Source organism: Aethalodelphis obliquidens, unplaced genomic scaffold, assembly GCF_003676395.1.
Source record: "Aethalodelphis obliquidens isolate GAN/ISIS:26980383/991018 unplaced genomic scaffold, ASM367639v1 scaffold17, whole genome shotgun sequence".
Classification (NCBI taxonomy): Eukaryota; Metazoa; Chordata; class Mammalia; order Artiodactyla; family Delphinidae; genus Aethalodelphis; species Aethalodelphis obliquidens.
Window position 1 is genome coordinate 7,067,453 of NW_020837961.1, and position 26,936 is coordinate 7,094,388.

General features: G+C 41.8%; 1 protein-coding gene across 5 annotated transcripts in view; it reads right to left on the reverse strand.

Moving 5' to 3' along the window:
* ABCG2 (ATP binding cassette subfamily G member 2 (JR blood group)) overlaps positions 1-26,936 on the reverse strand; it is a 130,157-nt gene that overhangs the window by 62,494 nt on the left and 40,727 nt on the right. The window contains exon 1 of one of the 5 annotated variants that reach the window (XM_027116903.1): positions 2,707-2,842. The exons of 3 other annotated variants lie outside the window; for them this stretch is intronic. The gene's annotated coding sequence lies outside the window, so the exon portion shown is untranslated. Of the gene's footprint in view, positions 1-2,706; positions 2,843-8,682; positions 8,808-26,936 lie in introns of those variants that run through there. One more of the 5 variants, XM_027116900.1, reaches the window with a different exon arrangement.

Below are 26,936 nucleotides of genomic sequence, written 5' to 3' on the forward strand. Positions count from 1 at the left end.
TGCGATAAGAAGCCCGCGCACCATAGCCCCACTTGCCGCAGCTAGAGAAAACCCACGCGCAGAACTGAGGACCCAACGCAGCCATCAATAAATAAAATTAAAGAAAAGAAAAAAAACTCTCTAAAAAAATTTTTTTAAAAAAAGAGTAACAGGTCTTTTCAATTGCAAGCCCAAAGGGACTGAGCTAGTGAGCAGCGTTTCCAACGGGGTTTCTGACCTTGCCAAGATTTCATTCCACCCTTCTTGCCGAAAACAAAACTTCTTCCTTGAAACTGGGATGAGGGCAGCACTTCTGCTTTACCCACACCCACCAACCCCAGTTTAAACGACAGAACACTACTTTCAATGCTACGATTCTCTGGACGTTTTATTTATTTCTATAAACAAGCTAACTGTGTGGCTCAAAAATTAGATGTCCACTTTCTAACAGTCTCCTAGTGAAGGAGAATACCGGCTTCCAAAAAACAAGAGGGGGCGAGGGGGCTGCGGTGAGAAAGGGGAGTGAGTGTTAATGGGTTTTTAGGGGAGAGGATGATGAAAATGTGATGACTGCACAGACTGTACACTTTACATAGGCGTGAACTCAATGATATGTTCTCATAAATTAGATCTCATAAAACTGCTGTTGGGAAAATAACACAAAACTATGAGGCCCAATTCAGCTAGACAGTTTCTTGGTTCACATCCTGGAGTGAAGTGGGAACTGATTTTTTAAAGGATAAACTTTAGCTTCCTGTAGACCTATAATATCCTATATCCTATAGAGAGGATGGCCATTCAAGTTCTTTAATTTTCACTAAAAAATCTCAACCCTAACCTATAACCCCAATAAGCAACAGAGAATAAAACTTCCCACTTGATATCGACTGCTGCCAAACTGCTGTCAGAAGGGGGCTTCCCTCGTGGAGCAGCGGTTAAGCATCCACCTGCCAAAGCAGGGGACACGGGTTCGATCCCTGGTCCGGGAAGATCCCACATGCCGTGGAGCAGCTTAGCCCGCGAGCCACAACTACTGAAGCCCATGTGCCTAGAGCCCATGCTCTGCAACAAGAGAAGCCACCGCAATGAGAAGCCTGCGCACCGCAGCTAGAGAAAGCCGACACGCAGCGACGGAGACCCAACGCAGCCAAAAATTAATTAATTAAATTTTTTAAAAAGCTAGAGAGAGAAATACAGAGTATCTGAAGACATGAGGTCCATCTATCCCTCTATAAAATCTAGATTTACCCCCAAATAAGCCCAAACTATCAAACTGCAGCATTTGTGACCATAGGGGCTTAGGAACCTACAAGCGTTTCTCATAATACTTACGGCAAGGAAAACGACCACTACAGCAAGCAGTCCTAGAAAAGGCACTATTGGCATGTACTATGGGATGGGCACCCCGACTCTCCCACCGCCATCCTTCAGTCTCCTCTGCATCCTTCTGTGACACAAGACATTTGCCTCAGAAGCAGATGCCAGGAAAATCTTCTCTAAGGATCTCATACATTTCCTGTCTTTATCCTCACTGAACTGTGTGACTGATCGGTCCCTTCTTATTTTAGCTTCCAAGGCGTCACTTTAATTTGCTGTCCACATCCATTCTAACGTGCTCCCCCATGGTGACTCTTGGTGCATTTTACTTTCCATCTGTAACACTTATGCTTGCCTCAAATTGTTCTTGAATGCTTAATAAAAATAATACAGAAATTGATTTTGGCTGTTCAGTGTATTTTCATACCATTTTGATGCAACACAATGTCTCCTATGGGAGCTCTTGCTGAATGCCCAGGGTCTGGAACAAAGAGGACCAGTATACATTTGTTACTATGAATCTTTTTTTTTTTTCTGAAAGTGTAATGAGCTTTTATATTTCTACTATTGGGCAAGAAAATAAAATGAGGCAACATTACAGGTATTTTTTTACCTGTTGGCTAGATTTACAATCTAACTTTTTGGTCATATGTTTCTCTGTATTGTTCTAACTTCTCCAGTATTATTTTTAATAAGTATTGAAATAAGCTGGTTAATTTTTTGAAGTTAATCATTAAAAGTCAACTACCCACAGAAAAATTACAAAAGGCAGCTCAATATAACTCTTTGGCAAACCATCCAAAGTTGTGGACACATTTTATGTCCTGGGGAGAAAAGACATAGAATATATTGGCTAATCCCTTTAAAAGCACCAATATTAACACATTTCTCTCCTATTCCCATACTCAATAAGTTTTAATCCACCCAGTATCAACTCTAGCTTCATACATTCGGGGAAAGGCAAGAGTTTTACCAACCGGCTAACACACACTACCAGACACGGAATCGGGTGCACCAAGACACTGTTTTCTGGTTAAAAAAAAAAAAAAAAAGAGTCTATATTTTCAGTCTGTTTCATACTTACTTTCAAATGAAACTGGCTGGGAGGGACTAATTAAAACCTAGTCATCTCAGTTGTACAGTTTTCTATTCTCTACCAAATGTGTACACGCAACAGCCACGGACCTTTCACGGCACACACATCCCAAACGGCTTTCACAGTTTACTCGCTCAGTTAAACAGTGGTTCAGTTTAATTTAACTAAGGGCTTCCGTCTCCGGTGCTGTGATGCTCAGAGGCAGAGCACTAACAATCATTTACATAAACGCTAAGCTGAGTCAGCTGGACCTTCCAAACATACCCGACCGAAGCAGCTCCCACTCAACAAGGAGAGCAAGCGCCCGCACTTACGCGCCCCTTTCCAGGCGGCCTCCTTCCAGCGTCCGCCCAGTCTGGCTCCCTCCTGCGCCTGGCGCGCGCGCTCGGGACCCGGCGCGTAGCGGCACAGGACCCAGGACCCAGGACCCAGGCCGCGCCCGCCGAGGGGGCGACGTTCTCCGACCGACGCCCACGCCCCGGCGGGCAGCCCAGGCGCCGCGCCCGCGCGCTCCCCGCGAGCCCCGCACTCACCGGCGCCGCGGGCCGGCCTGGGAAGGCGCTGGCCCGGATGACTGTCACTGTCAAGGGGAAGCGGGCGACGAGCGGAAAGAGCGCAGGGCGGGGCCCCTCTCTCGCACCCCGGCTCCCTCGGGGTCGGTGCCCGAAGGCCGGCGGGAGGCGTGGCGCCGCCTACCTAGCCGCTGATAAGGGCCCGGCGCTCGGGCGGAACGCGGGCGAGGGCTGTGTGAGCGCATCCAGCCTGGCGCTGGACCACACCGTCACCTGCCTGCGGGGACCGGCTGACAGAGATGACTATCCCGGAGTCCGCAGGGACAAAGCCACAGCTCCTGTCCTCCGGGGCTCGCACGAAACGGACTGGGGCGATTGGCCCTGGAAGCCCCAGGACGCTCCCCGGGCCGATCAATACCTGGTCTGACCTGGATGGACTTGGCCACTCCCGGTGTCCCACGCTCCTAAGCACCAGGGGAAGCGGACACCGAGTTTTGTTTTTCGGATTTTATTTTTTCTGTCTCACGTTGTCCACCCCCGGAGCAAGTAGGCGGTCTCTAATGAATGAGCTTCTGAGAAATCAGGTGTGCGCGCCCCAGGGCCAATAAAATCAGGAACTGAATCTAGGGGTGGAGGAGACAAAACTTGCTGAATGAAAATAGTACTATGAACAGTTTAAATGTGTCCCTCACACTCCTGTAATAAATATCAGTACTTCTGTTCAATACACTGATGGTGTGGAAAAGCTGGAAAGTGTGCAGATTCAGGAAGAGAGTTCCTAACCTCATCCCAATACGTTCTTAAGCTGATCACTGCCATCAAATTGTTTGAGAAATTCAGATTAAAGCCAGCATTTCATAAATGTATGGCATTATAAAGAGTCATTTTAACTTATAAATTAGCATCTTACTTCGGGCTAATTATTTTCAAATGCCCTGTCTTCTCATTTTGTGTTTGGGTATTTTAGGTAACAATATTAGGGAGGGGGGAACCTGAAGACGATGGTCCTAATTTTACATATGAGTCACCTGGTCCAAAGGAGGCCATTTTACACAAGGTCAAAAGTTAGGCTAAATGGGTGACTCAGTTTCTCAGACCATTGCCCTCTGTTCTCCCTGCTCTCCACCTCACAACCTCTCTGAATAGAGTAACTGCCCAGTATTCATAGAGCCTGGTTATTCTTTTTTTTTTTTCCTCCCTGCTGCACGGCGCGGCATGCGGGTTGCAACCCCTAATCCCTGCAGTGGGACTGCGGAGTCTTAAACACTGGACCATCCGGGAAGTCCCTGAATGTGTTCCTAATCTGGCACTTTTTCTTTTCCATTTAACTAAATTTTTTCTCTCTTATTACGTATCAAGTAAGAAAATGAAAATCCCCTGTAACCCATCAGCCACATACCATCTGCTTTTAGTCTTTTTCTCTGCATACATTTTTTTTTTGAAAAAACAAAATTGGGTTTATATACAAAGTACAGGGATGAACGTCATCATCTCTGGAGTCAGATAGCCTGTGTCTGAATCCTGGCTTTCCCAAACCCTGGAGACTTGAACTAGTTACTTAGTCTTGAAGTGGTTATTGGTAATCAGGGGAAAGGATCTCTCAGGGTAGTTACAAAGATTAAATGGGACAATGTGTGCAAAGTCATTAGATAGCACTCGATAGCAGTAGCTGTTATTATTTTGTAAAACTGCTATATTGCAAACATGGTTCCCTGCGGGCACGTGGTATTCAGTCCTCTTGTTACGTACCACAATTAATTTAACCAATCTTCCTATTATTCACAAAACATCTCTGCAGCTGTGTCATGGCACACTCAGGTAAATTCCAGACAGGGAATTGCTGAGGCAAAAGTATGCTCATTTGAAAAATTTTAAGACATACAGCTAAATTTCCCACAAAAAGTTTGTGCCAAATTCAGTCTCCTAACAATTTAAAGATTGCTTGTTGCCCTAAATTCTCACAAATACTAGACAGAATAATAATTTTTTTAATTTGATAGGTAACAAATGGCATATCAGTGTTTTAATTTATATTACGTTGACTTACAATAAGCTTTTTTAATGTTTAATGATCGTTTGTGGTTTATTTGTAAATTTTCAATGTAAAGTTTTCCCCCATTTCTTTCTTTCTTTTTTCTTTTTTTAAAATTTATTTATTTATTTATTTTTTGGCTGTGTTGGGTCTTCGTTTCTGTGCAAGGGCTTTCTCTAGTTGCAGCGAGCGGGAGCCACTCTTCATTGCAGTGCGCAGGCCTCTCTTGTTGTGGAGCACAGGCTCCAGACACGCAGGCTCAGCGGCCATGGCTCACGGGCCCAGCCGCTCTGCTGCATGTGGGATCTTCCCGGACCGGGGCACGAACCCGTGTCCCCTGCATCGGCAGGCGGACTCTCAACCACTGCGCCACCAGGGAAGCCCTATATCTTTTTTTAATTGTGGCAAAGGGGAAGGGAGTCAGGGGGTGTCCTCATGTAATAATTGTTTTAAGAAGGGAAAAGAGAGAAAATTGAAAGAAATGCATGGCCTACAACTCCACCTTCTTTCTGAAGTTGGGGGATCTGCTGAGAGTATGGGCGCGAATGAGAAGATCAGGGATCTGAAATAATGATGAATACTGGAGTAGGCCTGTATTCATTTCCTGTGGCGGCAGTAACAAACTACCACAAAACTGGTGGCTTTAAAGCAACGAAAACGTATTACCTGGCATTTCTGTAGATCAGAAGTCCAACGTGGGCTTCACTGGGCTAAAACCAAAGCTGTTAGCATTTCTGGGTTCCTTTCTGGAAACTCTTCCAGGTTTCAGAGGCTTCCTGAGTTCCTGGGCTATGGCCCCCTCCTCCAGCCAACAACATAGCATCTCTCGGACCCTGCTTCTGTCATCACATCTCTTTCTCTCACTCTCATCTTCTACCTCCCTCTTCTACCTTTAAGGACCCTTATAATGACATTAGACCCACCAGATAAACCAGGGTAATCTCCTTATTTTAAAGTCATCTGATTCGGTAACTCAGCACAATCACATTCTGGGTATTAGGACATGGACATCTTTGGCAGGTCATTATTCTCCTTACCACACGGCCCTAAGGAAACAAAGAAGATGCACATGTGGGGACCCACAGAGCTCCTATGAGGACTATTTAAACTGAAGCCATATGAGATACAGCTGTTGCAGAAAGAAGCTTTTTTTTTTGTTTTTTGAAGCTACCTTACCTGACTAAAAGCAGAGCCTTCAGAGAGTGAAGCTGCTATAAATCCCTCAGAGGAGCTTCAGTGCCGGGTAGAAGACCAACCACGCATACCTGGATAAGAAATTGCATAAAGCAACATCACAAACTGTCATACTTCTTTCTTTCCCTAAAAGCCTACTTGTCTTTCCTAAAAGTCCTTTGTTTTCCCATAGAATCCCTTTCTCTCCACCCTCCTTTCCCCTATTAAGCTGGTCTGTAAGCCCCAGAACCTGATCTTTTCTCCTTTAATCGGTTTGTGGTCAATTAACTTTCATTCCTCCCCCAGACCCACTAGACCTATTGGCAGAGGAAAAGTTTTTCTTCCAAGGGACCCAGAGAGAGACTACAGAGCAACACCAAGGACCCTTAAGATTGGACTCTATAAAAGTGGTGCTCTCAAAGCCACAATGGGCATGGCTTTCCCAATCACAAAGAAGTAAAGATAGAGCGGGTTAGAAGGTTGAATTAATTCGAGGATGTGGTTTTGCTGGGTGGGGAAGGCAATAGAAAAATGGAGCATGAGTTTGAGCGGGTGAAGTGATTCATCCTAGGAAAGTGAATCCAGGAAGAGACAGGTAGAAAGGGAGCCTATAGCGGGGTCACTTGCAGGCTGAAGAGCTGAAACTGGACGGTGAAGTCACTGAATAGGAAGCTGGCATATAATATTGGCACTCCAGGATTTGACAAGGTCCCATGGTTTCAACGTGACAGAAAAATTCTGGAAATGGAAGGAAGGTATATTTACCTTCTAGTGCTGAGAACCTGCCATCAGTTTACCATCTTAAAACAATACTCATTAATTATTTCAAAATTCTGGAGGTCAGGAATCTAGGCGGGCTAGGCGTGGCTCTGCTTAGGGTATCATGGGGCCAGATCGAAGCATGAGCCAGCCCGGCTCTTATCTGAAGACTCTACTTCCAAGGACAGGTTGTTGGCAGAATCCAATTCCTTGCAGTTTTAGGACTGAGGTTCTTGTTTCCTTGCTGTCAGTCAACCAGCTGCTTCAGGCTGCCCACATTCCTTCTCATGTGACTCCCCTCCATCTTCAAAGCAGGCTCTCAAACTTCTAATCTCTTGGATTTCGCCTTCCTCCTTTTGAAGGGCTTGTGTGATTACATCAGGCCCATCTAGATAATCTCACTATAATCTAGATATTTTGGGGTGAACTCATTTGGACTTCAATCACAACTTCACATTTACTCAGAGCAGTGCCCAGATTAATGTTTGGTTACATACCAGTGGAATCTTGGACCCTGGGGGAGAAGGGGATCTTTAGAATTCTGCCTACACTGAAGATTAAGTTGAGAAGATCAATAGCACAGAAGCTAGGGTGATGGGTTGGTCAACTAAATAAACACAGACTCTGCCAAAGTAGTGACATCTTGGAAAGAGGAGAAATACCAAAAGCGGTTGTCAATGTTTTTATAGGTACGGAGAAGAGAAGAGAAGAGAAGAGAAGAGAAAAGAGAAGAGAAGGTGGCATTAATACAGAGAGAGACAACATAAGGTGGGGCGGGGGGCGGGCAGCAGGGGATGGTGGAGGTGTTGAGGCCAGATGTGCAGCCGGACCACCTTGATTCATATAATTTTCTTTATATAGCAGACAAGAGACCAAATAATTCATTTGGTTGTAAAGTTCACAGAGGTAGTCAAGCCCTAAAAAAATGAGCACAGCAGAGGAAAAAATGTATATAATTAGGTAGGTACAGATGATTAACCTGCAGAGTTTCAAAGTGGGACAGAGGTTGTAACATTTGTCCCTGCAAAACAGACTGAAAGTTTAGATGTTGAGAGTCCACCGAAGTAAATTTCACATATCTATAAAGTCTTTAGTTGAAGTAAACATTTTTTTAATGAAGTGAACTTTTTAATGGAAGTATAACACACATATAGAAAAAGTACAGAAAATCTAAGTAAACAGCTTGACGTGTATTTACAAAGTAAACACACTTGTATATCTGTTACTCAGATCAAATATATATATATACACACATACATATTTGTGTATGTTATATGTCAATTATATTTCAATAAAAATAAGCAAACAAGCCAAAAAAAGAAACGAAAATAGACAAAATTCATGTACAGTGATAAAAGTAAGATGAGTAGTTACCTTTGAAAAGGGCAATGACTAGGGTGGATCATAAGGGAGACTCCTGGGATACTGATAATAAACAAACAAACAAAAAATATATATGGGGGTCTGGGTGGCAGATATACAGGTATGTTCACTTTGTAAATATACATCAAATTGTTTACTTAGATTTTCTTTACTTCTTCTGTATTATGTTATACTGCAATTTAAAAGTTTACTTAAACATAGGACTTTATGGATATGTGAAAAAAAAGATGGGGAGATGCTAGATTCAAACAAGTTGATTAAGTAGGTTTCATCATTGCAGAACATGCATACAACATTTGTTCGTGGAAACTCTCCAGCAAAGAGCAGTTCAAAGGCTCCATTCTCGGTAATGTACTAATAGAAATGGGAGAGTATCTTCTGGGGCCAAATTATGGAAGGCTTGAATGCCAAACCAAGGAATGTAGACTTACCTTGAGAGTGAGAAAACACTGAAAGTTTAGTGTAGAGGGATGCCATTGTCAAAGTGGTGTTTTAGGAAGATTAATTTGTTCATGTATAGAATGGTTGGGGGAATGTGGGAAGGCAGTGATCAGTCCGGAAATGAAAAAAATAAAGACTGAACTAGAGCAATGGTGGAAAAAGAGGAAAGAGGAAAAGACACAAAAGAAACATCATAAAGTAAGCATTTACAGTTCCTGGTAATGGATAAAATATTGAAAGTGAGAGACAAAAGAAGCCGGAGCTGACTTTAAGATCTCAAACCTAAGAAGCTGAATACCTTGTGGATCGTTGATGGGAATTACTAAGATAGAAAGCATGTCTTCCACCTAAGTGTATTTCCTCAGTGTTGCCTTTCTCAGGGCCTTGAACAGACAAATACTTGATATTTATTGACTGAAAAATAAAACTGAGTTTATCTTACGTAATGCAGGGGTGTATCTACCCTTACCTGAATGTTGTAAAAATGGAAGAGGGTTTCATTGAGACTGACCTTTTTCATTTGATACATTACTGACTGCTATAAACATTTTATTGCCTGTAGAGATAAGAGTTCATTCGTGGGAGCCTGGGAGCAACTGAAGTTAAAGTGTAATCAGCATTAAATGACACACGATTCATTATATAATGCCTTAGACTTTTTTCACTGCTGGCTGTCATGCCATCTATTATAATAGTTAATATCAACAGAGCCAAAACCTTACAGCTTCACCCAGAACGACATCTTAGTCTTCGCTATGTCATCACCCGTATTAGACCAAGAAACATACATTAATCATTCTCTGTGTAACAAAGCCAACAGCCAATCTAGATGTACCCAAGGTTCATCTCACCGCTACAATTTTTGCTATTTGACCCTTGGGTGCCTCACTTTCTTACCTCAAATTAAGGGTGATAATACCTATGTCACTGGGTTGAATAAAAATAAAATAATGTATATTTGGAAAACATAAGGTAACCTCGCTTTTTACCCAGTACCAATAATAACAGGTAATGTTTACTGAGTACTTGCTGCTCGCCAGACAGTGTTCTAAGTGCCTTTAGGTTTTGTGCATTTTTTTTTTTTTAAACCTCATCTCATCTTCACAACAATGTCCTTAGTGGGTTCTATTAAAATCTCTATCTTGCAGATGATGAAACTGAAGCATAGTGAGATTAGGCAACTTGCCCCAGGTCAGACAGTAAATGACTTATGCTCCTTATTGCAGATATAAGAAATAAGGACACTATTATTTCCTGTAAAAACTGCTCAAAAATTTCCTTGAAGAGAGAATGTAGAATAAATTCATTCACCCTTCAAAATCCCCCTCAGTCACAATGGATCAAAGTAAAAGAAGAAAAACAAAAAAGTCCAGTCGGTTGCAAAACCAAGATGAGCATCTCCATGAAAGGAACCCAGAATGTTAATTACCAAGCTTGTGGGTTGAAGGCCTTGAGTCTAGAAGCAGGTAATGGTGGTAAGGAGTTTGGCTGAATAAAGGGAACTCCAATGACACAAAGCAGGGGACTGGAGCCAGGCTCTCTGCTTGAAGCCTAGAGCAGTGAAGGGTCTACCCACTTATAAAAGGGCGGAGGTTCGTGGGACAAAGCACCGCCCAACTCTGCCTGGGGCTGTGTGATGTGGATGGGAATGTTAAGACAGAGACAAAGCACCTGCGGGGTGAAGCTCCCGAAGCCCATCGTGCCTCCCCGCGCCTCCCTAAAGGGGGGCAGTGGACACCGAGAGCCCCTGGAGTAGACCTCTGACTGTGAAGCGCCTGGTCTCCCCTGCTGCCTCTGGGAAGGTCTCTAACACGGCTCGTAACCTGGGACGCCTCCACGGCCCTCTGCTCAGTGACACGGCTTCCCCAATCAGATTGTTTCTCAACAAAAATGTGAGATTCGGGCTTCCCGGGTGGCGCAGTGGTTGAGAGTCCGCCTGCCGATGCAGGGGACACGGGGTTCGTGCCCTGGTCCGGGAGGATCCCACATGCCGCGGAGCGGCTGGGCCCGTGAGCCATGGCCACTGAGCCTGCGCGTCTGGAGCCTGTGCTCCGCAACGAGAGAGGCCACAATAGTGAGAGGCCCCCGTACCGCAAAAAAAAGAAAAAAAAAAAAGTGAGATTCAAGCTACAATCCTAGCCTTACCCCACCTCATTAATTTGTAAGACTGATAATGAAAAAAATTATGTTGATCCTTAAAAAAAAAAAAAGTGCTTTTAAGTTCCGGCTAGGGATGTAGCCAGTGGGCTGCTCCATTTGTAGGAAACAGGAAGACACAGATGCAGTCTGTTGGGCCTTCTTCCTGCTCCTCTGTGGCTCTTAATCCCCCTTAGGATGTCCACATCTTACCTCCCTGTGGCTATACTTTGGATAATTTCCTCAGATATATCTTCCTGGTCACTAATACTCTATACAGGAAATATTTATTTATTTATTTTATTTTTGGCTGCGTTGGGTCTTCGTTTCTGTGCGAGGGCTTTCTCTAGTTGCGGCGAGCGGGGGCCACTCTTCATCGCGGTGTGTGGGGCCTCTCACTATCGCGTATACATTTCTATTAATCTTTTGTTTAACTTTCTATCCATTTGAATTCTTAATTTTAGTAAGTTTCTTTTTTTTTAATTTCTAAAAGTAATATTTTGTTCTTCTTCGAATTGGCCTAATTATTAGTCTCCTATTCTCTCGCTCATGTTTTCAATGCCCTTTTTAAATCTGAAAACATTTCAAGCAGACTTATTTTTAAATTTTAATTCTGATAATTAATTATAAAAGCTGACCTCTCTGTGGTTCTAGTTCTGTTATCTGTGGCTTGCTGGATTTCTGTTTTATAATATTTTATTGTGAGTTTTTTGTTACCTGTCTCTAGGAAATTCCTTGAGGCCTGGTTGAGGGTATGCTCATCTGGGAAAGTCTGTTTTTGCTTCTCTTAGACACCTGGGGATATTACCTACCCTGATATTCCTTAAATTATAGGCTTGTGTTTTGGGATCATACAAAGAAGGTGGACTGGGTCCCAAACTACCTGAGGTCTGGCCAGTGGCTACAAGTTCTCAAAGGACGTGATTTTTTTTTTTTTTTTTTTTTTTTTAACTTTCATTCATAGCCCAGCCCAAGATAGAAATGTGTTCTTGTGGTTCACCTTTGCAGGGTGGGTTTCCATTTTAGTTCGCCCTTTCTGAGGGTGCACCTCTCCCGGGCCCAGGCATTATGCTTCTATTTTATGTGAATTCAGGCTTTGTCCCTGTCCCCTCTGTGCAATGCAGTTCAGAGTCTCAATAAAAACGACTGTAGGCCTCAGGGTATCCAAGGCTCTAAAATTTAGTTTACTCCATTCTGATCTTAGTGGACTCATCTAGTCATTTAAGAGTGGTTTTAAAATTTTACCAAGCATTTTTAGATATCATGTAGCTGGGTAGTTTCAGGGTCTCTAACTACAATATCACTGAAAATAGAAGTCCTCAAATGTATCTGTCATCTTCTTCACTTTTTCTTCCTACTATGGAAATTTCCAAGCATTTCACAAGTAGAAAGAACAGTATGATGAACGCCTATGTGCTGATCTCAGCTAGTAGCCTCTCTTTGTTTCATTGATACTTCTCTTTTCTCCCTCTCCCACAGATTATTTTGAAACAAATTTCAGAGGCCAAATAATTTTATTCATAAATATTTTCATATGTATTTCATACATATTTTCATATGTCCAAAGATATGGACTCTATCTTAGTAATTTTCATATTTATCTCATATATCATCTTTCACCAACTCTTTTTTTTAAATATTTATTTATTTGGCTGCATTGAGTCTTAGTTGCAGCACGTGGGATCTTTGTTGCGGAGCGCCGGCTCCTCTCTAGTTGTGGTGTGAGGGCTCAGTAGTTGTGGTGCGCAGGCTTAGCTGTCCCACGGCATGTGGGATCTTAGTTCCCCGACCAGGGATCAAACCCGCGTCTCTGCATTGGAAGGCAGATTCTTAACCACTGGACCACCAGGGAAGTCCCTCACCAACTCTTTTAATTTAAGCTATTTACTTCCTTTTTATAGGCAGATTATAAATATAATAATTAAATCAAAGAGTAGGCTACAACGTTTAAAGTAAATTTAATTTTAAATGTCACACTTTCCCTAATAATGAAATGTACTTATCTTATGCCTAATTTCCTTGGAGTCATAGTATTTCTCCATGTGCCTTATCCACCATGCCAAGTGATGACAAATATCCTTGACCATTAAAGAAGTCAGAGCAGAGAGCATCCATGAACTCTAGATGGAAAAAAAAACCAACTAACAACAAGACCCAGCTAATTAACAGAGAGATAAAAATAAAGAACTCTGGGAAAAAATAAGTAAAAAGATTGGTAATATGCATTAAAGTACATTTATATAGAAAATAATACTTCTCACCATGGAAATTATGTTTATACACATAATGTAACTATTATAAACATAAAAACTTACAAATCTTAAAAGCTAAGGGGGAGGTGAAAGGAGGTGGAAAGAAACATGAGTCATTCTCATCTTTCAAAGCAGGAAACCAACTGATACGTTTTTTTGGCTGCACTGGGTCTTCGTTGCTGTGTGCAGGCTTTCTCTAGTTGCGGCGAGTACGGGCTACTCTTCTTGTTGCGGTGCGTGGGCTTCTCACTGCGGTGGCTTCTCTTGTTGAGGAGCACAGGCTCTAGGCGCGCGGGCTTCAGTAGTTGTAGCACGTGGGCTCAGTAGCTGCGGCATGTGTGCCCTAGAGCACATGGGCTTCAGTAGTTGTGGTGTGCCAGTGCTAGGGTGCGCGGGCCTCAGTAGTTGTGGTGCACAGGCCTAGTTACTCCGCGGCATGTGGGATCTTCCCGGACCAGGGATCAAACCTGTGTCCCCTGCATTGGCAGGTGGATTCCATTACGTTCATTTGTATCTTTTCTTTTTTTTTTTTGGATTCTGCATATAAGCAGTACCATGTGATACTTGTCTTTCTCTTTCTCTGTCTGGCTTACTTCACTTAATATGATAATCTCCAGGTTCATCCATGTTGCTGCAAATGTCTGCCCATTTTTTTAATCAGGTTGTTTGTTTTTTTTGTTGTTGAACTGCCTAAGCTTTTGTTTTTGTTTTTGTTTGGCTGTGCAGTGTGGCATGCAGATCCCAGTTCCCTGACCAGGGATCGAACCCTCACCCCTTGCAGTGGAAGCGCAGAGTCCTAACCAGGGAAGTCCCTCTTTGTATACTTTGGATATTAACCCCTTACCAGATATATTGTTTGCAAGTATCTTCTCCTGTTCAGTAGGCTACCTTTTCATTTTGTTGAGAGTTTCTTTTGCTGTGCAAAAGCTTTTTAGTTTGATGTGGTCCTATTTGTTTATTTTTGCTTTTGTTTCCCTTGCTTGAGGAGACAGATCCAAAAAACTATTGCTAAGACTGATGTCAAAAAGCATACCCCCTGTTTTCTTCCAGGAGTTGTATAGTTTCAGGTCTTATATTGAAGTCTTTAATCCATTTTGAGTTTATTTTTCTACATAGTGTGAGAAAGTAGTCTAGTTTAATTCTTTTGCATGTAGCTGTCCAGTTTTCCCAACACCATTTATTGAAGAGGCTGTCTTTTCCCCATTGTATATTCTTGCCTCCTTTGTCATAGACTAATTCACCATATTTATTTATGGATTTATTTTTGGGCTCTCTATTCTGTTCCACTGATCTATGTGTCTGTTTTTGTGCCAGTACCATACTGTTTTGATTACTGTAGCTTTGTAGTGTACTTTGAAATCAGGACCCAACACCATTTCTTGAAAAAGACTGTCCTTTTCCCATTGAGTGATCTTGGTACCTTTGTTGAAAATCAAACGACCATACAAGTGTTTATTCTTGGGCTCTCTAGTCTATTCTATTAGTCTATATGTCTCTTCTTATGCCAGTACTGCAATGTTTTGTTTTTTTAACTATATTACAAATTATTTTATTTGATCCTTTTAGACATTAAGACAATAATAATATAGTTTCTATATATTTTTTAAAATTTTTTATCAAAGTATAGTTGACTTACAATATTATATTAAGTGTACAACATGGTAATTTAATATTTTTATAGATTATACTCCATACAATGTTATTATAAAATATTGACACTATTCCCTGTGCTGTACATTACATCCTTGTAATTTATTTATTTTATACCCAGTAGTTTGTACCTCTTGGTCACCTTTACCTGTTTGCCCCTCTCACCTCTCCTCTCCCCTCTGGTAACCACTAGTTTGTTCTCTGTATCTGTTAGTTTGTTTCTGTTTTGTTATAATTGTTCATTTGTTTTACTTTTTAGATTCCACAGATGAGTGAAATCATATGGTGTTTGTCTCACTTATTTCATTTAGCATAATACCCTCAACATTCATCCATATTGTCACAAATGGCAAGATTTCATCTTTTTTTATGGCTGAGTAGTATTCCTTTATATATATACAGCACATCTTCTCTATCCATTCATTTATCAATGGGTACTTAGGTTGTTTCCATATCTTCACTATTGTAAATAATGCTGCAATGAACACAGGGATGGGGGTGCATATATCTTTTAGAATTAGTGTTTTCATATTCTTTGCATAAATTCCCAGAAGTGGAATAGCTGGATCACATGACAGGTCTATTCTTAATTTTTTGAGGAACCTCCATATTGTTTTCCATAGAGGCTACACAAATTAAATTTGGTTTGCTAATAATTTGGTTGAGGATTTTTGCATCTATGTTCATCAGAAATACTGGTCTGTAATTTTCTTTTGTTGTGTCATCCTTGTCTAGTTTTGGCATCAGGGTGATGTTGGCCTCGTAAAATGTGTTAGGTAGTGTTCCCTCCTCTTCAAATTTTTGGAAGAGTTTGAGAAGGATAGGTATCAAATATTCTTTGAATATTTGGTAGAATTTACCAATGAAGCTGTCTGATCCTGTACTCTTATTTGGGGGGACGTTTTTGATTACTGTTTCAATCTCCTTACTAGTGATTGGTCTATTCAGATTTTTTATTTCTTCATGATTCAGTCTTGGAAGGTTGTATAATTCTAAGAATTTATCCATTTCTTCTAGGTTGTCCAATTTGTTGATGGATAGCTGTTCATGGTAGTCACTCATAATCCTTTGTATTTCGGTGGTCTTCATTGGAACTTCTCCTTTTTCATTTCTGATTTTTCTTTTTTTTCTTTGCGGTACGCAGGCCTCTCACTGTTGTGGCCACTCCCGTTGTGGAGCACAGGCTCGGGACGCGCAGGCTCAGCGGCCATGGCTCACGGGCCCAGCCGCTCTGCGGCATGTGGGATCTTCCCGGACCGGGGCATGAACCCGTGTCCCCTGCATCGGCAGGCGGACTCCCAACCACTGCGCCACCAGGGAAGCCCCTCATTTCTGATATTATTTGAGCCTTCTCTCTTCTTTCTTACTGAGTCTAGCTAAAGGTTTCTCCATTTTGTTATATCTCTTCAAAGAACCAGCTCTTAGTTTCACTGATCTTTTCTACTGTCATTTTAGTCTCTATTTCATTTATTTCTACTCTGATTTTTATTATTTCCTTCTTTCTACTGACTTTGGGCTTCATTTGTTCTTCTTCTAGCTCCTTTAGGTGTCAGGTTAAATTGTTTGAGATTTTTCTTGTTTCTTGAGGTAGGCTTGTATGCTATAAACTTCTCTCTTAGTATCAATTTTGCTGAATCTCATAACTTTTGATATGTTATATTTTCATTTTCATTTTTCTTCAGGTTTTTAAAATTTCTACTTTGATTTCTTTGTTGACCCAACAGTTGTTCAGTGGCAATGCTTTTTAGACTCCACACATCTGTGATTTTTCCAGCTTTCTTCTTGTAGCTGATTTCTAGTTTCATTCCATTAAGATCAGAAAAGAAGCCTGACATGATTTTAATCTTCTTGAATTTACTGAGACTTGTTCTGTGTCCCCACATAGGGTCTATCCTTAGGAATGTTCCACGTGCACTTGTGAAGAGTGTGTATTCTCTTGCTTTCAGATGAAATATTCTTTATATATCTATTAAGTTTATCTGGTCCAATGTTTCCTTTAAGGCTGATGATTCCTTGTTGACTTTCCGTCTAGATGATATATCTATTGATGTAAGTGGGGTGTTAAAGCCCCCTACTATTATTATGTTGCTGTCAAGTTCTCCTTTTAGGTCTCTTAATAATTGCTTTTATATATTTTGGTGCTCCTATGTTAGATGCATATATATTAATAAATGTTTTCTTGATGGACTGTCACTTTTATCATTATTTAATGTCTATATTTGTTTCTTATTGCCTTTTTTGTCTTGAAGTCTATTTTGACTGATTTGAGAATTGCCACACTTGCTTTCTTTTGGCTGACATTTTCTTGGAGGGTCATCTTCCATTTCTTCACTTGGGGCCTATGTTTGTGTTGAGAGCTGAGATGAGTCTCACAGAGGCAGCATATAGTTTGGGGCCTTGTTGTTTTTTGTTTTTTGTTTTTTTTGCAGTACGCGGGCTTCTCACTATTGCGGCCTCTCCCGTTGCGGAGCACAGGCTCCGGACGTGCAGGCCCAGCGGCCATGGCTCACGGGCTTAGCCGCTCCGCGGCATGTGGGATCTTCCTGGACCAGGGCACAAACCCATGTCCCCTGCATCGGCAGGCAGACTCTCAACCACTGTGCCACCAGGGAAGCCCGTGTAGTATTCTTTTATATTATTAGTAATTTCTCTCTTTCCTTAGTCAATGTAGCTAAAGATTTGTTGATCTTTTCAAAGAAATAACTTTTTGTTTCATGGCATTCTTATACTCAAAAATACACCTACTTATAAAATATATACTTAGTCCATAATTTTATAACTGCTTACTTATGTATTTTCGTTACAAGAGTGAGAATTAATTTTTAAGGCCAGTTTGTAGCTTTATAATAGGTACTCAATAAATTCATTGTTAAATGAATGAATAAGTTTAAAGGGGTACACAGAAAGAAATGTACATAAATCGTAAATGCAAAGGAGGCAATCGGCGTTCTGAGATAAATGTGCAAAGTTAACCCTCAAATACTGAACACAATACAGTTCCCTTAACCGCATGAATTTTGTTTTTTTCTTAGTATTTACAACAGTTATTGAGGTGGATTTCTATTTTTAAAGCCTGGTTTCTACAGAGTTTAGAGTTCTTCCTTACCCTTCTTTGATGCTTAAACTTTTTTATCATGAGCCAGCGAATAAATCCCTAGTCTTATCAGGAAATGCTGATTTTTTTTCACTTTGTACTCTGGCCTTAGCTGGACTCTTGACCCCTGATGTGTTTGTTTGTCCTCAAATCCAAGCTGTACCTCCAGGGTTCCATAAAACCTTGCACACAGGCATTGCCATTAAGTCATTCAAACATTCAGGAGTTTATTTACAAAATTAGAAGGGCATTTGGTTAATTGCAAGGCCCCTTCCAACTCCATCAGTCCATGATTCTGCTGAAGATGAGTTACACAGCTCGCTGAGTTTAAATGCCGTGAAATGCTTCCTAGCGGTAGGTTTCAAATTATGGTCTGATAATCCTGGGGTACCATGGAGAGGCTTCAGGACTCCACAAATATGCAAATATTGTTTTTAAACTATTTTCACCATTAAGAAAATGAATGGACAAGTCACAGACTGAGAGAAAATATTTGCAAATCATATATCTCATAAACAACTTCTATTCATAACATGGATTCCCCTCAACATAAATAACATTTATGCATTTGGGTTCCATTCTGTAAATGAAATTAAAAATGTAAATATTGCACATGCCTTTAAAAAAATGTATAGGATAGAGGGACAACTTGTATTCAGAATATATAAAAAACACTTACAACTCAATACCAAGAAGATAAATAACCCAGTTTTAAAATGGGCAAAAAATTTAAATAGACATTTCATCAAAGATCTATGAATGGCCAATAAGCACATGAAAATATGCGTGATGGTCATTAGGGAAATACAAATTAAAATCACAGTGAGATACCACTTCACACCACTAGAATGGCTATATGCAAAAAGACACAATAACAACTCCTGGTGAGAGAATCTGAAGAAACTGAAACCCTCGCACATTGCTGGTGGGAATGTAAAGTGATACAATTACTTTGGAAAACAATGTGGCAGTTTCTTTAAAAGTTAAACATGAATTTACCATGTGACTCAGGAAATTCACTCCTAGCAATCTATCCAAGAGAAATAACAACATATATTCACACAAAGGCCTGTAAGCAAATGTAGCATTATTCCTAATAACCAAAAACTGGAAAAAACCTGAATGTGCACCAACTGGTGAGTATAGATAAACAAAGTTTGGTATCTCCATACAGTAGAATATTGTTCAGCAATAAAAATTAATAATTCATGCTATAAGATGGGCGAACTTCAAGAACGTACTAAGTGAAAGAAGCCAGACAAAAAGATTACAGGATTCAACTTAATGAGATGCCCAGAGAAAGCAAAGCTATAGAGTCAGAAAGTAACTTAGTGTTTGGGGTGGGAAAGAGGAATGTTACAGACAGGCAAGAAAAAAATTTTTTTCAACACAACTCTTCCTATAGTGCATTCAGCAGTTATCAGTTACAGCATCTTGTGTGACTGGCTCAAAAGAGCCCACCCATATACTGGAATCGGCCCATAGTCCAATTAGAGATTTGTTTCCACATCCAAAGTAACTTTTTGACTATGCTGATGGGGGATTCTAGGCACTGCATTGACTGGTGCCCCACTGTCACAAGGGGCTGACAGGCTTGACAACTTTATTTTTATTTTATTATAGCCACACCATGCCGCATGCAGGATCTTAGTTCCCCAACCAGGGATCGAACCTGTGCCCCCTGCAGTGGAAGCACAGAGTCTTAACCACTGGACCACCAGGGAAGTCCCAGGTTTGACAACTTTGAATGCCATCAAGTTCCCAACACACTTTAACCAGTGCATAAATCTTCCAGTCCCAGATAGAAACAGAGGAGCCTCAACCCCTGTCTTAGGCCTGCTTCTTCTTAAAAGGAGAAAGGCCTAGGAGGTGGTGCTGAAGGCATTAGGTACACATCAATCCAAACTGCACGGATCTCCGCAAGGGAACCTTGGTTCTCTTGGCCCTCCTCCTGCTGCAGCAGTAGGGTCAGCCATAGAGAACCGCGTGGGTTCCACTCCTGGCTCGCCCACACAGCTGGCAGGGCGACCTCCTCTGCTAGTCAAGGAAGAAACCTCTATAGTCTCATTGGGCTCTTGCCCAAACCCCTCCTTTGTATCACTTCTTTCCAGCTTAGTGTAGGAATAGACCTTAGTACATTGTGATGTAACTGACTGTCCCTTGTCTCCACTTTATCAATGAGGTCTGCTACCTGCTACCAGGGCCTGTTCCATACCTGCTTAGTCCACCAGGTATGTCTCACCTGTATTTTTTTTTTAATTAGTTATCTATTTTATACACATCAGTGTATACATGTCAATCCCAATCTCCCAATTCATACCACCACCACCACCCCACCACTTTCCCCGCTTGGCGTCCATACGTTTGTTCTCTACATCTGTGTCTCCACTTCTGCCTTGCAAACTGGTTCATCTGTACCATTTTTCTAGATTCCACATATACGCGTTAATATACGATATTTGTTTTACTCTTTCTGACTTACTTCACTCTGTATGACAGACTCTAGGTCCATCCACATCTCTGCAAATGACCCAATTTCATTCCTTTTTATGGCTGAGTAATATTCCATTGTATATATGTACCACATCTTCTTTATCCATTAGTCTGTCAATGGGCATTTAGGTTGCTTCCATGACCTGGCTATTGTAAATAGCGCTGCAATGAACATTGGGGTGCATGCGTCTTTTTGAATTATGGTTTTCTCTGGGTATATGCCCAGGAGTGGGATTGCTGGGTCATATGGTAGTTCTATTTTTAGTTTTTTAAGAAACCTCCATACTGTTCTCCATAGTGGCTGTTATCAATTTACGTTCCCACCAACAGTGCAGGAGGGTTCCCTTTCCTCCCCACCCTCTCCAGCATTTACTGTTTGGAGATTTTCTGATGATGCCCATTCTAACCAGTGTGAGGTGATACCTCATTGTAGTTTTGATTTTCATTTCTGTAATAGTGATGTTGAGTAGCTTTTCATGTGCCTCTTGGCCATCTGTATGTCTTCTCTGGCGAAATGTCTATTTAGGTCTTCTGCCCATTTTTTGATTGGGCTGTTTGTTTTTTTGATATTGAGCTGCATGAGCTGTTTATATTTTGGGGTGCAACTGGCACCAGTAAGCATAAGTTTTGTTTTTTTGTTTTTTTGTTTTTTTTGCGGTACGCGGGCCTCTCACTGTTGTGGCCTCTCCCGTTGCGGAGCACAGGCTCCGGACACGCAGGCTCAGCTGCCATAGCTCACGGGCCTATCTGCTCCGCGGCATGTGGGATCTTCCCGGACCGGGGCACGAACCCACGTCCCCTGCATCGGCAGGTGGACTCTCAACCACTGCGCCACCAGGGAAGCCCAAGCATAAGTTTTTGAGGTGATAGAAAGGTTCTAAAATTAGATCAGTAATGGTTACACAACTCTATTAATTTACTATAATTCATTGAATTGTACATTTAAAATGTATAGTATCTAAATTTCAATAAAGCAGTTTTAAAGCAGTTTAAAGCCAATAAACAACAATATGTTCATCCTAAATACGTATGTGTATATATGTATTTATCTATTCATTTAAGACATTTAAGAAATTGTATATAAACATACTTACTGTATCCTCTCGTGTACTATCTACCACACTGGGAGCCTATGTGTTAACTTGTGTCATTTTTATATGTATCTCAGAATATATCTTCTCTGGTCATCTCTGTTTATAATCAGAGAAAATCATAAAATTGTAAGATGAACAAAACAATACAAAAGCCATTTCCGACTAACAGTCTGTGAATCAGATTTTTCTTGATACTTTACAACCAAATGCAGAAATAAATTTATTTTGGAGGCTTTCTGCAACTATAATAAATACTTTCCACAACATTTTTGTGCTCATCAAAAATACTGCTTTTAGGGCTTCCCTGGTGGCGCAGTGGTTGAGAATCTGCCTGCCAATACAGGGGACACGGGTTTGAGCCCTGGTGTGGGAAGATCCCACATGCCGCGGAGCAACTGAGCCCGTGAGCCACAGCTACTGAGCCTGCGCGTCTGGAGCCTGTGCTCCGTGGCAAGAGAGGCCGCGATAGTAAGAGGCCCACGCACTGCGATGAAGAGTGGCTCCCGCTCGCCGCAACTAGAGAAAGCCCTCGCACAGAAACAAAGACCCAACACAGCATAAATAAATTAATTAATTAATTTTAAAAAATACTGCTTTTATTGACTTACTTCCTAATAAGTAAATGTATAAATGTTAACATATAAATAATAATAAATATATTTTTAATATATTGGAGTTGTGCATTTATTTTTAAGTTTAAAAAACATTTCTGTTGCTAAAACAAAAAAAAAGATCTAAATTCTCCTTGGCCACAGGTGGTACAAAAAGATCAAGCTTAACTACATTTTTACGAGTGGAGTGATTAGAAATAAGTTCAGAGCTTCCCTGGTGGCGCAGTGGTTAAGAATCCACCTGCCAATGCAGGGGACACGGGTTCGAGCCCTGGTGCGGGAAGATCCACATGCCGCGGAGCAACTAAGTCCGTGCGCCACAACTACTGAGCCTGCGCTCTAGAGCCCGGGAGCCACAACTACTGAAGCCCATGTGCCACAACTACTGAAGCCCACACACCTAGAGCTCCACAACAAGAGAAGCCACCGCAATGAGAAGCCCGTGCACCACAACAAAGAGTAGCCCCTGCTCGCCGCAACTAGAGAAAGCCCGTGTGCAGCAATGGAGACTCAAAGCAGCCTTAAACAAACAAACAAATAAATAAATAAAATCTATTAAAAAAAAAGCTAAAAGAAATAAGTTCAGTTCAAAAGAATACTTTATTATTGTCCTCTGAGGCTCCCATGAAGGGCGATGGGATTCTACTTAGACAGCAAAGGTTTAACTTCAAAAAACATTTTAAAAACTCAGGTGTTCCAGGGCTTTCCTGGTGGCGCAGTGGTTGAGAGTCCGCCTGCCGATGCAGGGGATGCGGGTTCGTGCCCCGGTCCGGGAAGATCCCACATGCCGCGGAGCGGCTGGGCCCATGAGCCACGGCCGCTGAGCCTGTGCGTCTGGAGCCTGTGCTCCGCAACGGGAGAGGCCACAACAGTGAGAGACCCGTGTACCGCAAAAAAAAAAAAAAAAAAAAAAATCAGGTGTTCCATGTCCTTCTTTATCCAACATTTCTTAGAAACATAGAGTCCTCTTTCCTGCTTCCCCTTTCCTGTGGGCTGGAGTCCAAACATACCGGAGTTCCTGTAGCTATCTTGGACCATGAGATGACTGAGAACAGAAGCTACATATGGCAAAGCAACAAGACAGAAGGAATGAGAGTTCTTGAAACCAGGGGATTGTTATACTCTCTCTGGAATGCCTACCTCTGGATTTCTTGAACATGAGAGGTAGACATCTATATTGTTTTATACCACAGCCTGACGACTAAACTTAATTCTAATGAAAATACTGAGATCAGAGCGGTGCTATAGAGGGGGCAGCAGGCCCCAGACTCTCAGATTGGAAGTGCTTGGCATCTTCAAGGCACAATATAAACGGGCTAGGGTACTGGTAAAGGGAGGGAGATGGAGTGATGGCTAATGGGGAGGCAGATGGTATAGGGCCTAGTGGCTCATTGGTTCTTTGAGCTTTTGTTTAAATGTAGAAAACCAGTGGAGGGTTTTGAGACGAAAAGTGACTTGATTGAGATATTTATATCTATATCTATATCTATCTATATATATGTATGTATGTGTATATATATATATATATATATATTTTTTTGGTCTTTGTTGCTGCGCGTGGGCTTTCTCTAGTTGCAGCGAGCGGGGGCTACTCTTTGTTGCGGTGCGCATGCTTCTCATTGCAGTGGCTTCTCTTGTGGAGCACGGGCTCTAGGCACACGGGCTTCAGTAGTTGTGGCTCGCGGACTCTAGAGCGCAGGCTCAGTCGTTCTGGCGCACGGGCTTAGTTGCTTCACGGCATGTGGGATCTTCCTGGACCAGGGCTCGAACCCGTGTCCCCTGCGTTGGCAGGCGGATTCTCAACCACTGCGCCACCAGGGAAGTCCAATAGTCTCTACTATTTTATATGTTTAAAATATCCTAGTATTGATCTTAAAGATCAAAGTCAGTTATTTCACTGACAAAAATGGGTTTATCTGGGGATAGCAGAAAATTACAATTTGGGACAAACATGCCATGGCGAAAACCATAGGCAAGTCCAGTGAACAAAGGAGAGGAACATTATTTTATAAAGAAAAGAGGGGAAGTTGGGAAAGGTTGTTTTGAATGAAAGTCCACGGGAGAAAAGTGACAGTTCGGGGTAATGACGGTTTCTCATTGGCTGAGGTGCCAGTAGTGGATTTCTTCTAGGAGGTGCAATGCACACCTTTTCCTGGAGGTGCACTGTACACCTTTTCCTGTTGGGGGCTGTAAATGATGATTGTTTTCTGTTGACTCTTCTTTTGGGCTCTGTACCTGACAATTCTTCCGGTAATTGATGTGGAGTTGTACTGGGTGAGAGCTCCCCCTTCTGGTCTCCCTACTTCATTTTAGTGAGGTTTCACTTTATTAATTTTCATACTAGGTTATAAAATTTCGTGGAAAACTTTTCACAATCACCTTTATTAACTGGCCAAAGCTAAAACTGAATCCTTTGTAACTAGTTTTAGAGTAGCCTATCAGAAAAACTAATGTGTTAACACAAGGATGTGGTCTATATAGAAACTAAAAACAGTCCGAGATAGTATATGGTGAGCTCAGAGAGTACTACCTCTGAATCCTGCCTCCGGGTTTTACTAATGGTGTGGGTGAGCTTGATTTGTGGAATTCGAGTGCCTAGTGGGCCACTTTTGGTAAAGCAGAGCTGGCACTGCAGGATGAACGGGATTTAACATTCCTAATCTACCAAAGTGTCATCATCTTTATCTCGGAAGATTCTGTGAGGATTAAGTGCTTAGCCGATTTCCTGGCACATAAGAACCATCCCGTAAATCATGTCTTTATTATTACTAGCCACAATTATTAGAGTTTGAGAATCTTTAACTACACTTTTAACACTGGATCAGGGCAATATGAAACTTCCAGCCCCTAAAGATGTTTTTCTCTGTTATGGGTTGAGACAGCTCACACAAGCATTTTCCATTACTTGGATGGAAAAGCTCTCAAGTATATACACTTATCTTTACTCTGATACACAGAAGTAGGTGACTTGAGTACTTCAGTCATTGGAAGGAATGTCCCGTAAGAAAATCAATTAATTATCCTTCTGATTCATACCTCAATTTCTTGAGTTTAATTGTCGTGAATTGGCAACTATGAGCTCCAACAGCACAGGTATACAGTGAAAAGATCCAGTTTCTGGGCCCACATAAGTGAGGCCAGCCTCCTAACTAAGTTGATCTTACCTCAGTACTGCTTACTGTTGGGGCCCAGGGCAGGCTACCTCAAAATATGCCTCAATGGCATAATGATTATTTTAAATTAAAGTTACATGAAAAATAGCTGGTGGGAAAAAAATGATATTAAAAAAAAAAAACAACCCACTCAGATCCTCCTCTTTCTCCCTAAAAGTAGGAAATAAATCTCCTACGTGAAGGTATCCTCCCTCTACCAGGAGGACAGAAAGCATCCTTATCAACAGAGTTAGGGAATTCAAGTCTGAGAAAGCTGTGTAAACTTTGTTACTTCTTCATTAGTCCGTTACCCCAAGCACAAGCCCCTTAGTTTTGTCAAACCTTTGCAAAGAGTTGTTTCTTGGTCTGAGTATGATATATAAACAGCCTGCTTTGGTTACTTCACGGGTCCCATTTCTAGAGACATTCATGCCTATGAATTAAATTTTTTTCTCCTGTTAATCTGTCTTGTGTCAATTAAATTATTAGATCGGACAAAAGAACTCAAGAGGGGTAAGGGGGAAATCTCCCCTTCCCAACAGCTGGCGTAGTTGGCAGGACACTGGCTGCATTCTGCTGCGTCCTCTACCCCCACCCCAAGGCTGCAGCAGAGAAATCCAGGGACCTCTGACAAAGGTCAGCAGAAGGTAAGGGTTCTCACCACATCAGCCTCCCAGATCTCTGCCTGCGGGGTCCAATGGAAGGAAGAAGTGGTGAGAGTCCTTTTTCTCCCTTTTCTAAACCTAGATTAAGAGAAGATATTCGTGGAACGGCTTCCTGGGGAAATAGCAGTGCTGGTATTTGGTGAAGGAGTACTTTGATCTTTATTAATCGTTTCCTCCCAGAGATGGCCACTGTTTTTCTTTGTCTCTGTTGTGCAATTTCTCATAAGGAGGAAAAGCCATAGGCAGAATAGCAGGCAGAGGCCCTTTATATAGCCAGCCGTTTGAGATGGCCTCATAGACAGGTGAGTTAACAGTTCTCACCAGACCAGTATCTATTTAGACAAACTTTGCTGTAGGTCCCCTATGTAAAAACTGGACGAGGCTTTTCTTCCATCTTGTTCTATGTCTTGAGAGCTTGGCTTTATGACCAGTGAGAATGTTCTCTCTGGTCTCCACCACCTGAAAGTAGTACTTACTGGGGTGCGTCTGGTGGCCAGCGGAATAGACTGGGGTTCCGAGACACAAAGTCATAGACAGCACTTTCCTTGTCCAGCCATGCCAGCTCTCAGGGGAATTTATCACAAGGGATCCTAGTCCATAAAGGGCCTTTGTTGTCTCAACCTTCACTTGTTAATGCTAGAAAAGTCCCGATCCAGTAGCACCTGCCCAGTGTCACAGATCAGTAGGCCTATAACTGGAGGCATCCCACGTTCTTGTGGGAAACCAGGGACACTATTTTCACTACACCATTCTTACCAACTGTAGCGATGAAAAGGCTTTTACTTTCTCAGATTAACTCTGGGAATGAACTTTGTGGATCTTGTGAGGGCTACATACTTTCTTATGAGATGCCTCTTGCATCTCTGGTTAAGCCATTAAAAAAGGCTTATTGGTTTCAGTCACTGTTTGAAACATAAGATTCTACTCAACAGTGGCCAAGCAATGAATCCTTTAAATTGGCTATATTTAAAAGGAAAAATATTAGCGCTCTCATCATAAACAACTGTCATATTGGTACTTATGGGAAGATCAAAGTGAAAGGACAACACACACACACACACACACACACACACAAAGTGTAACAGCTAGCCTTAGGG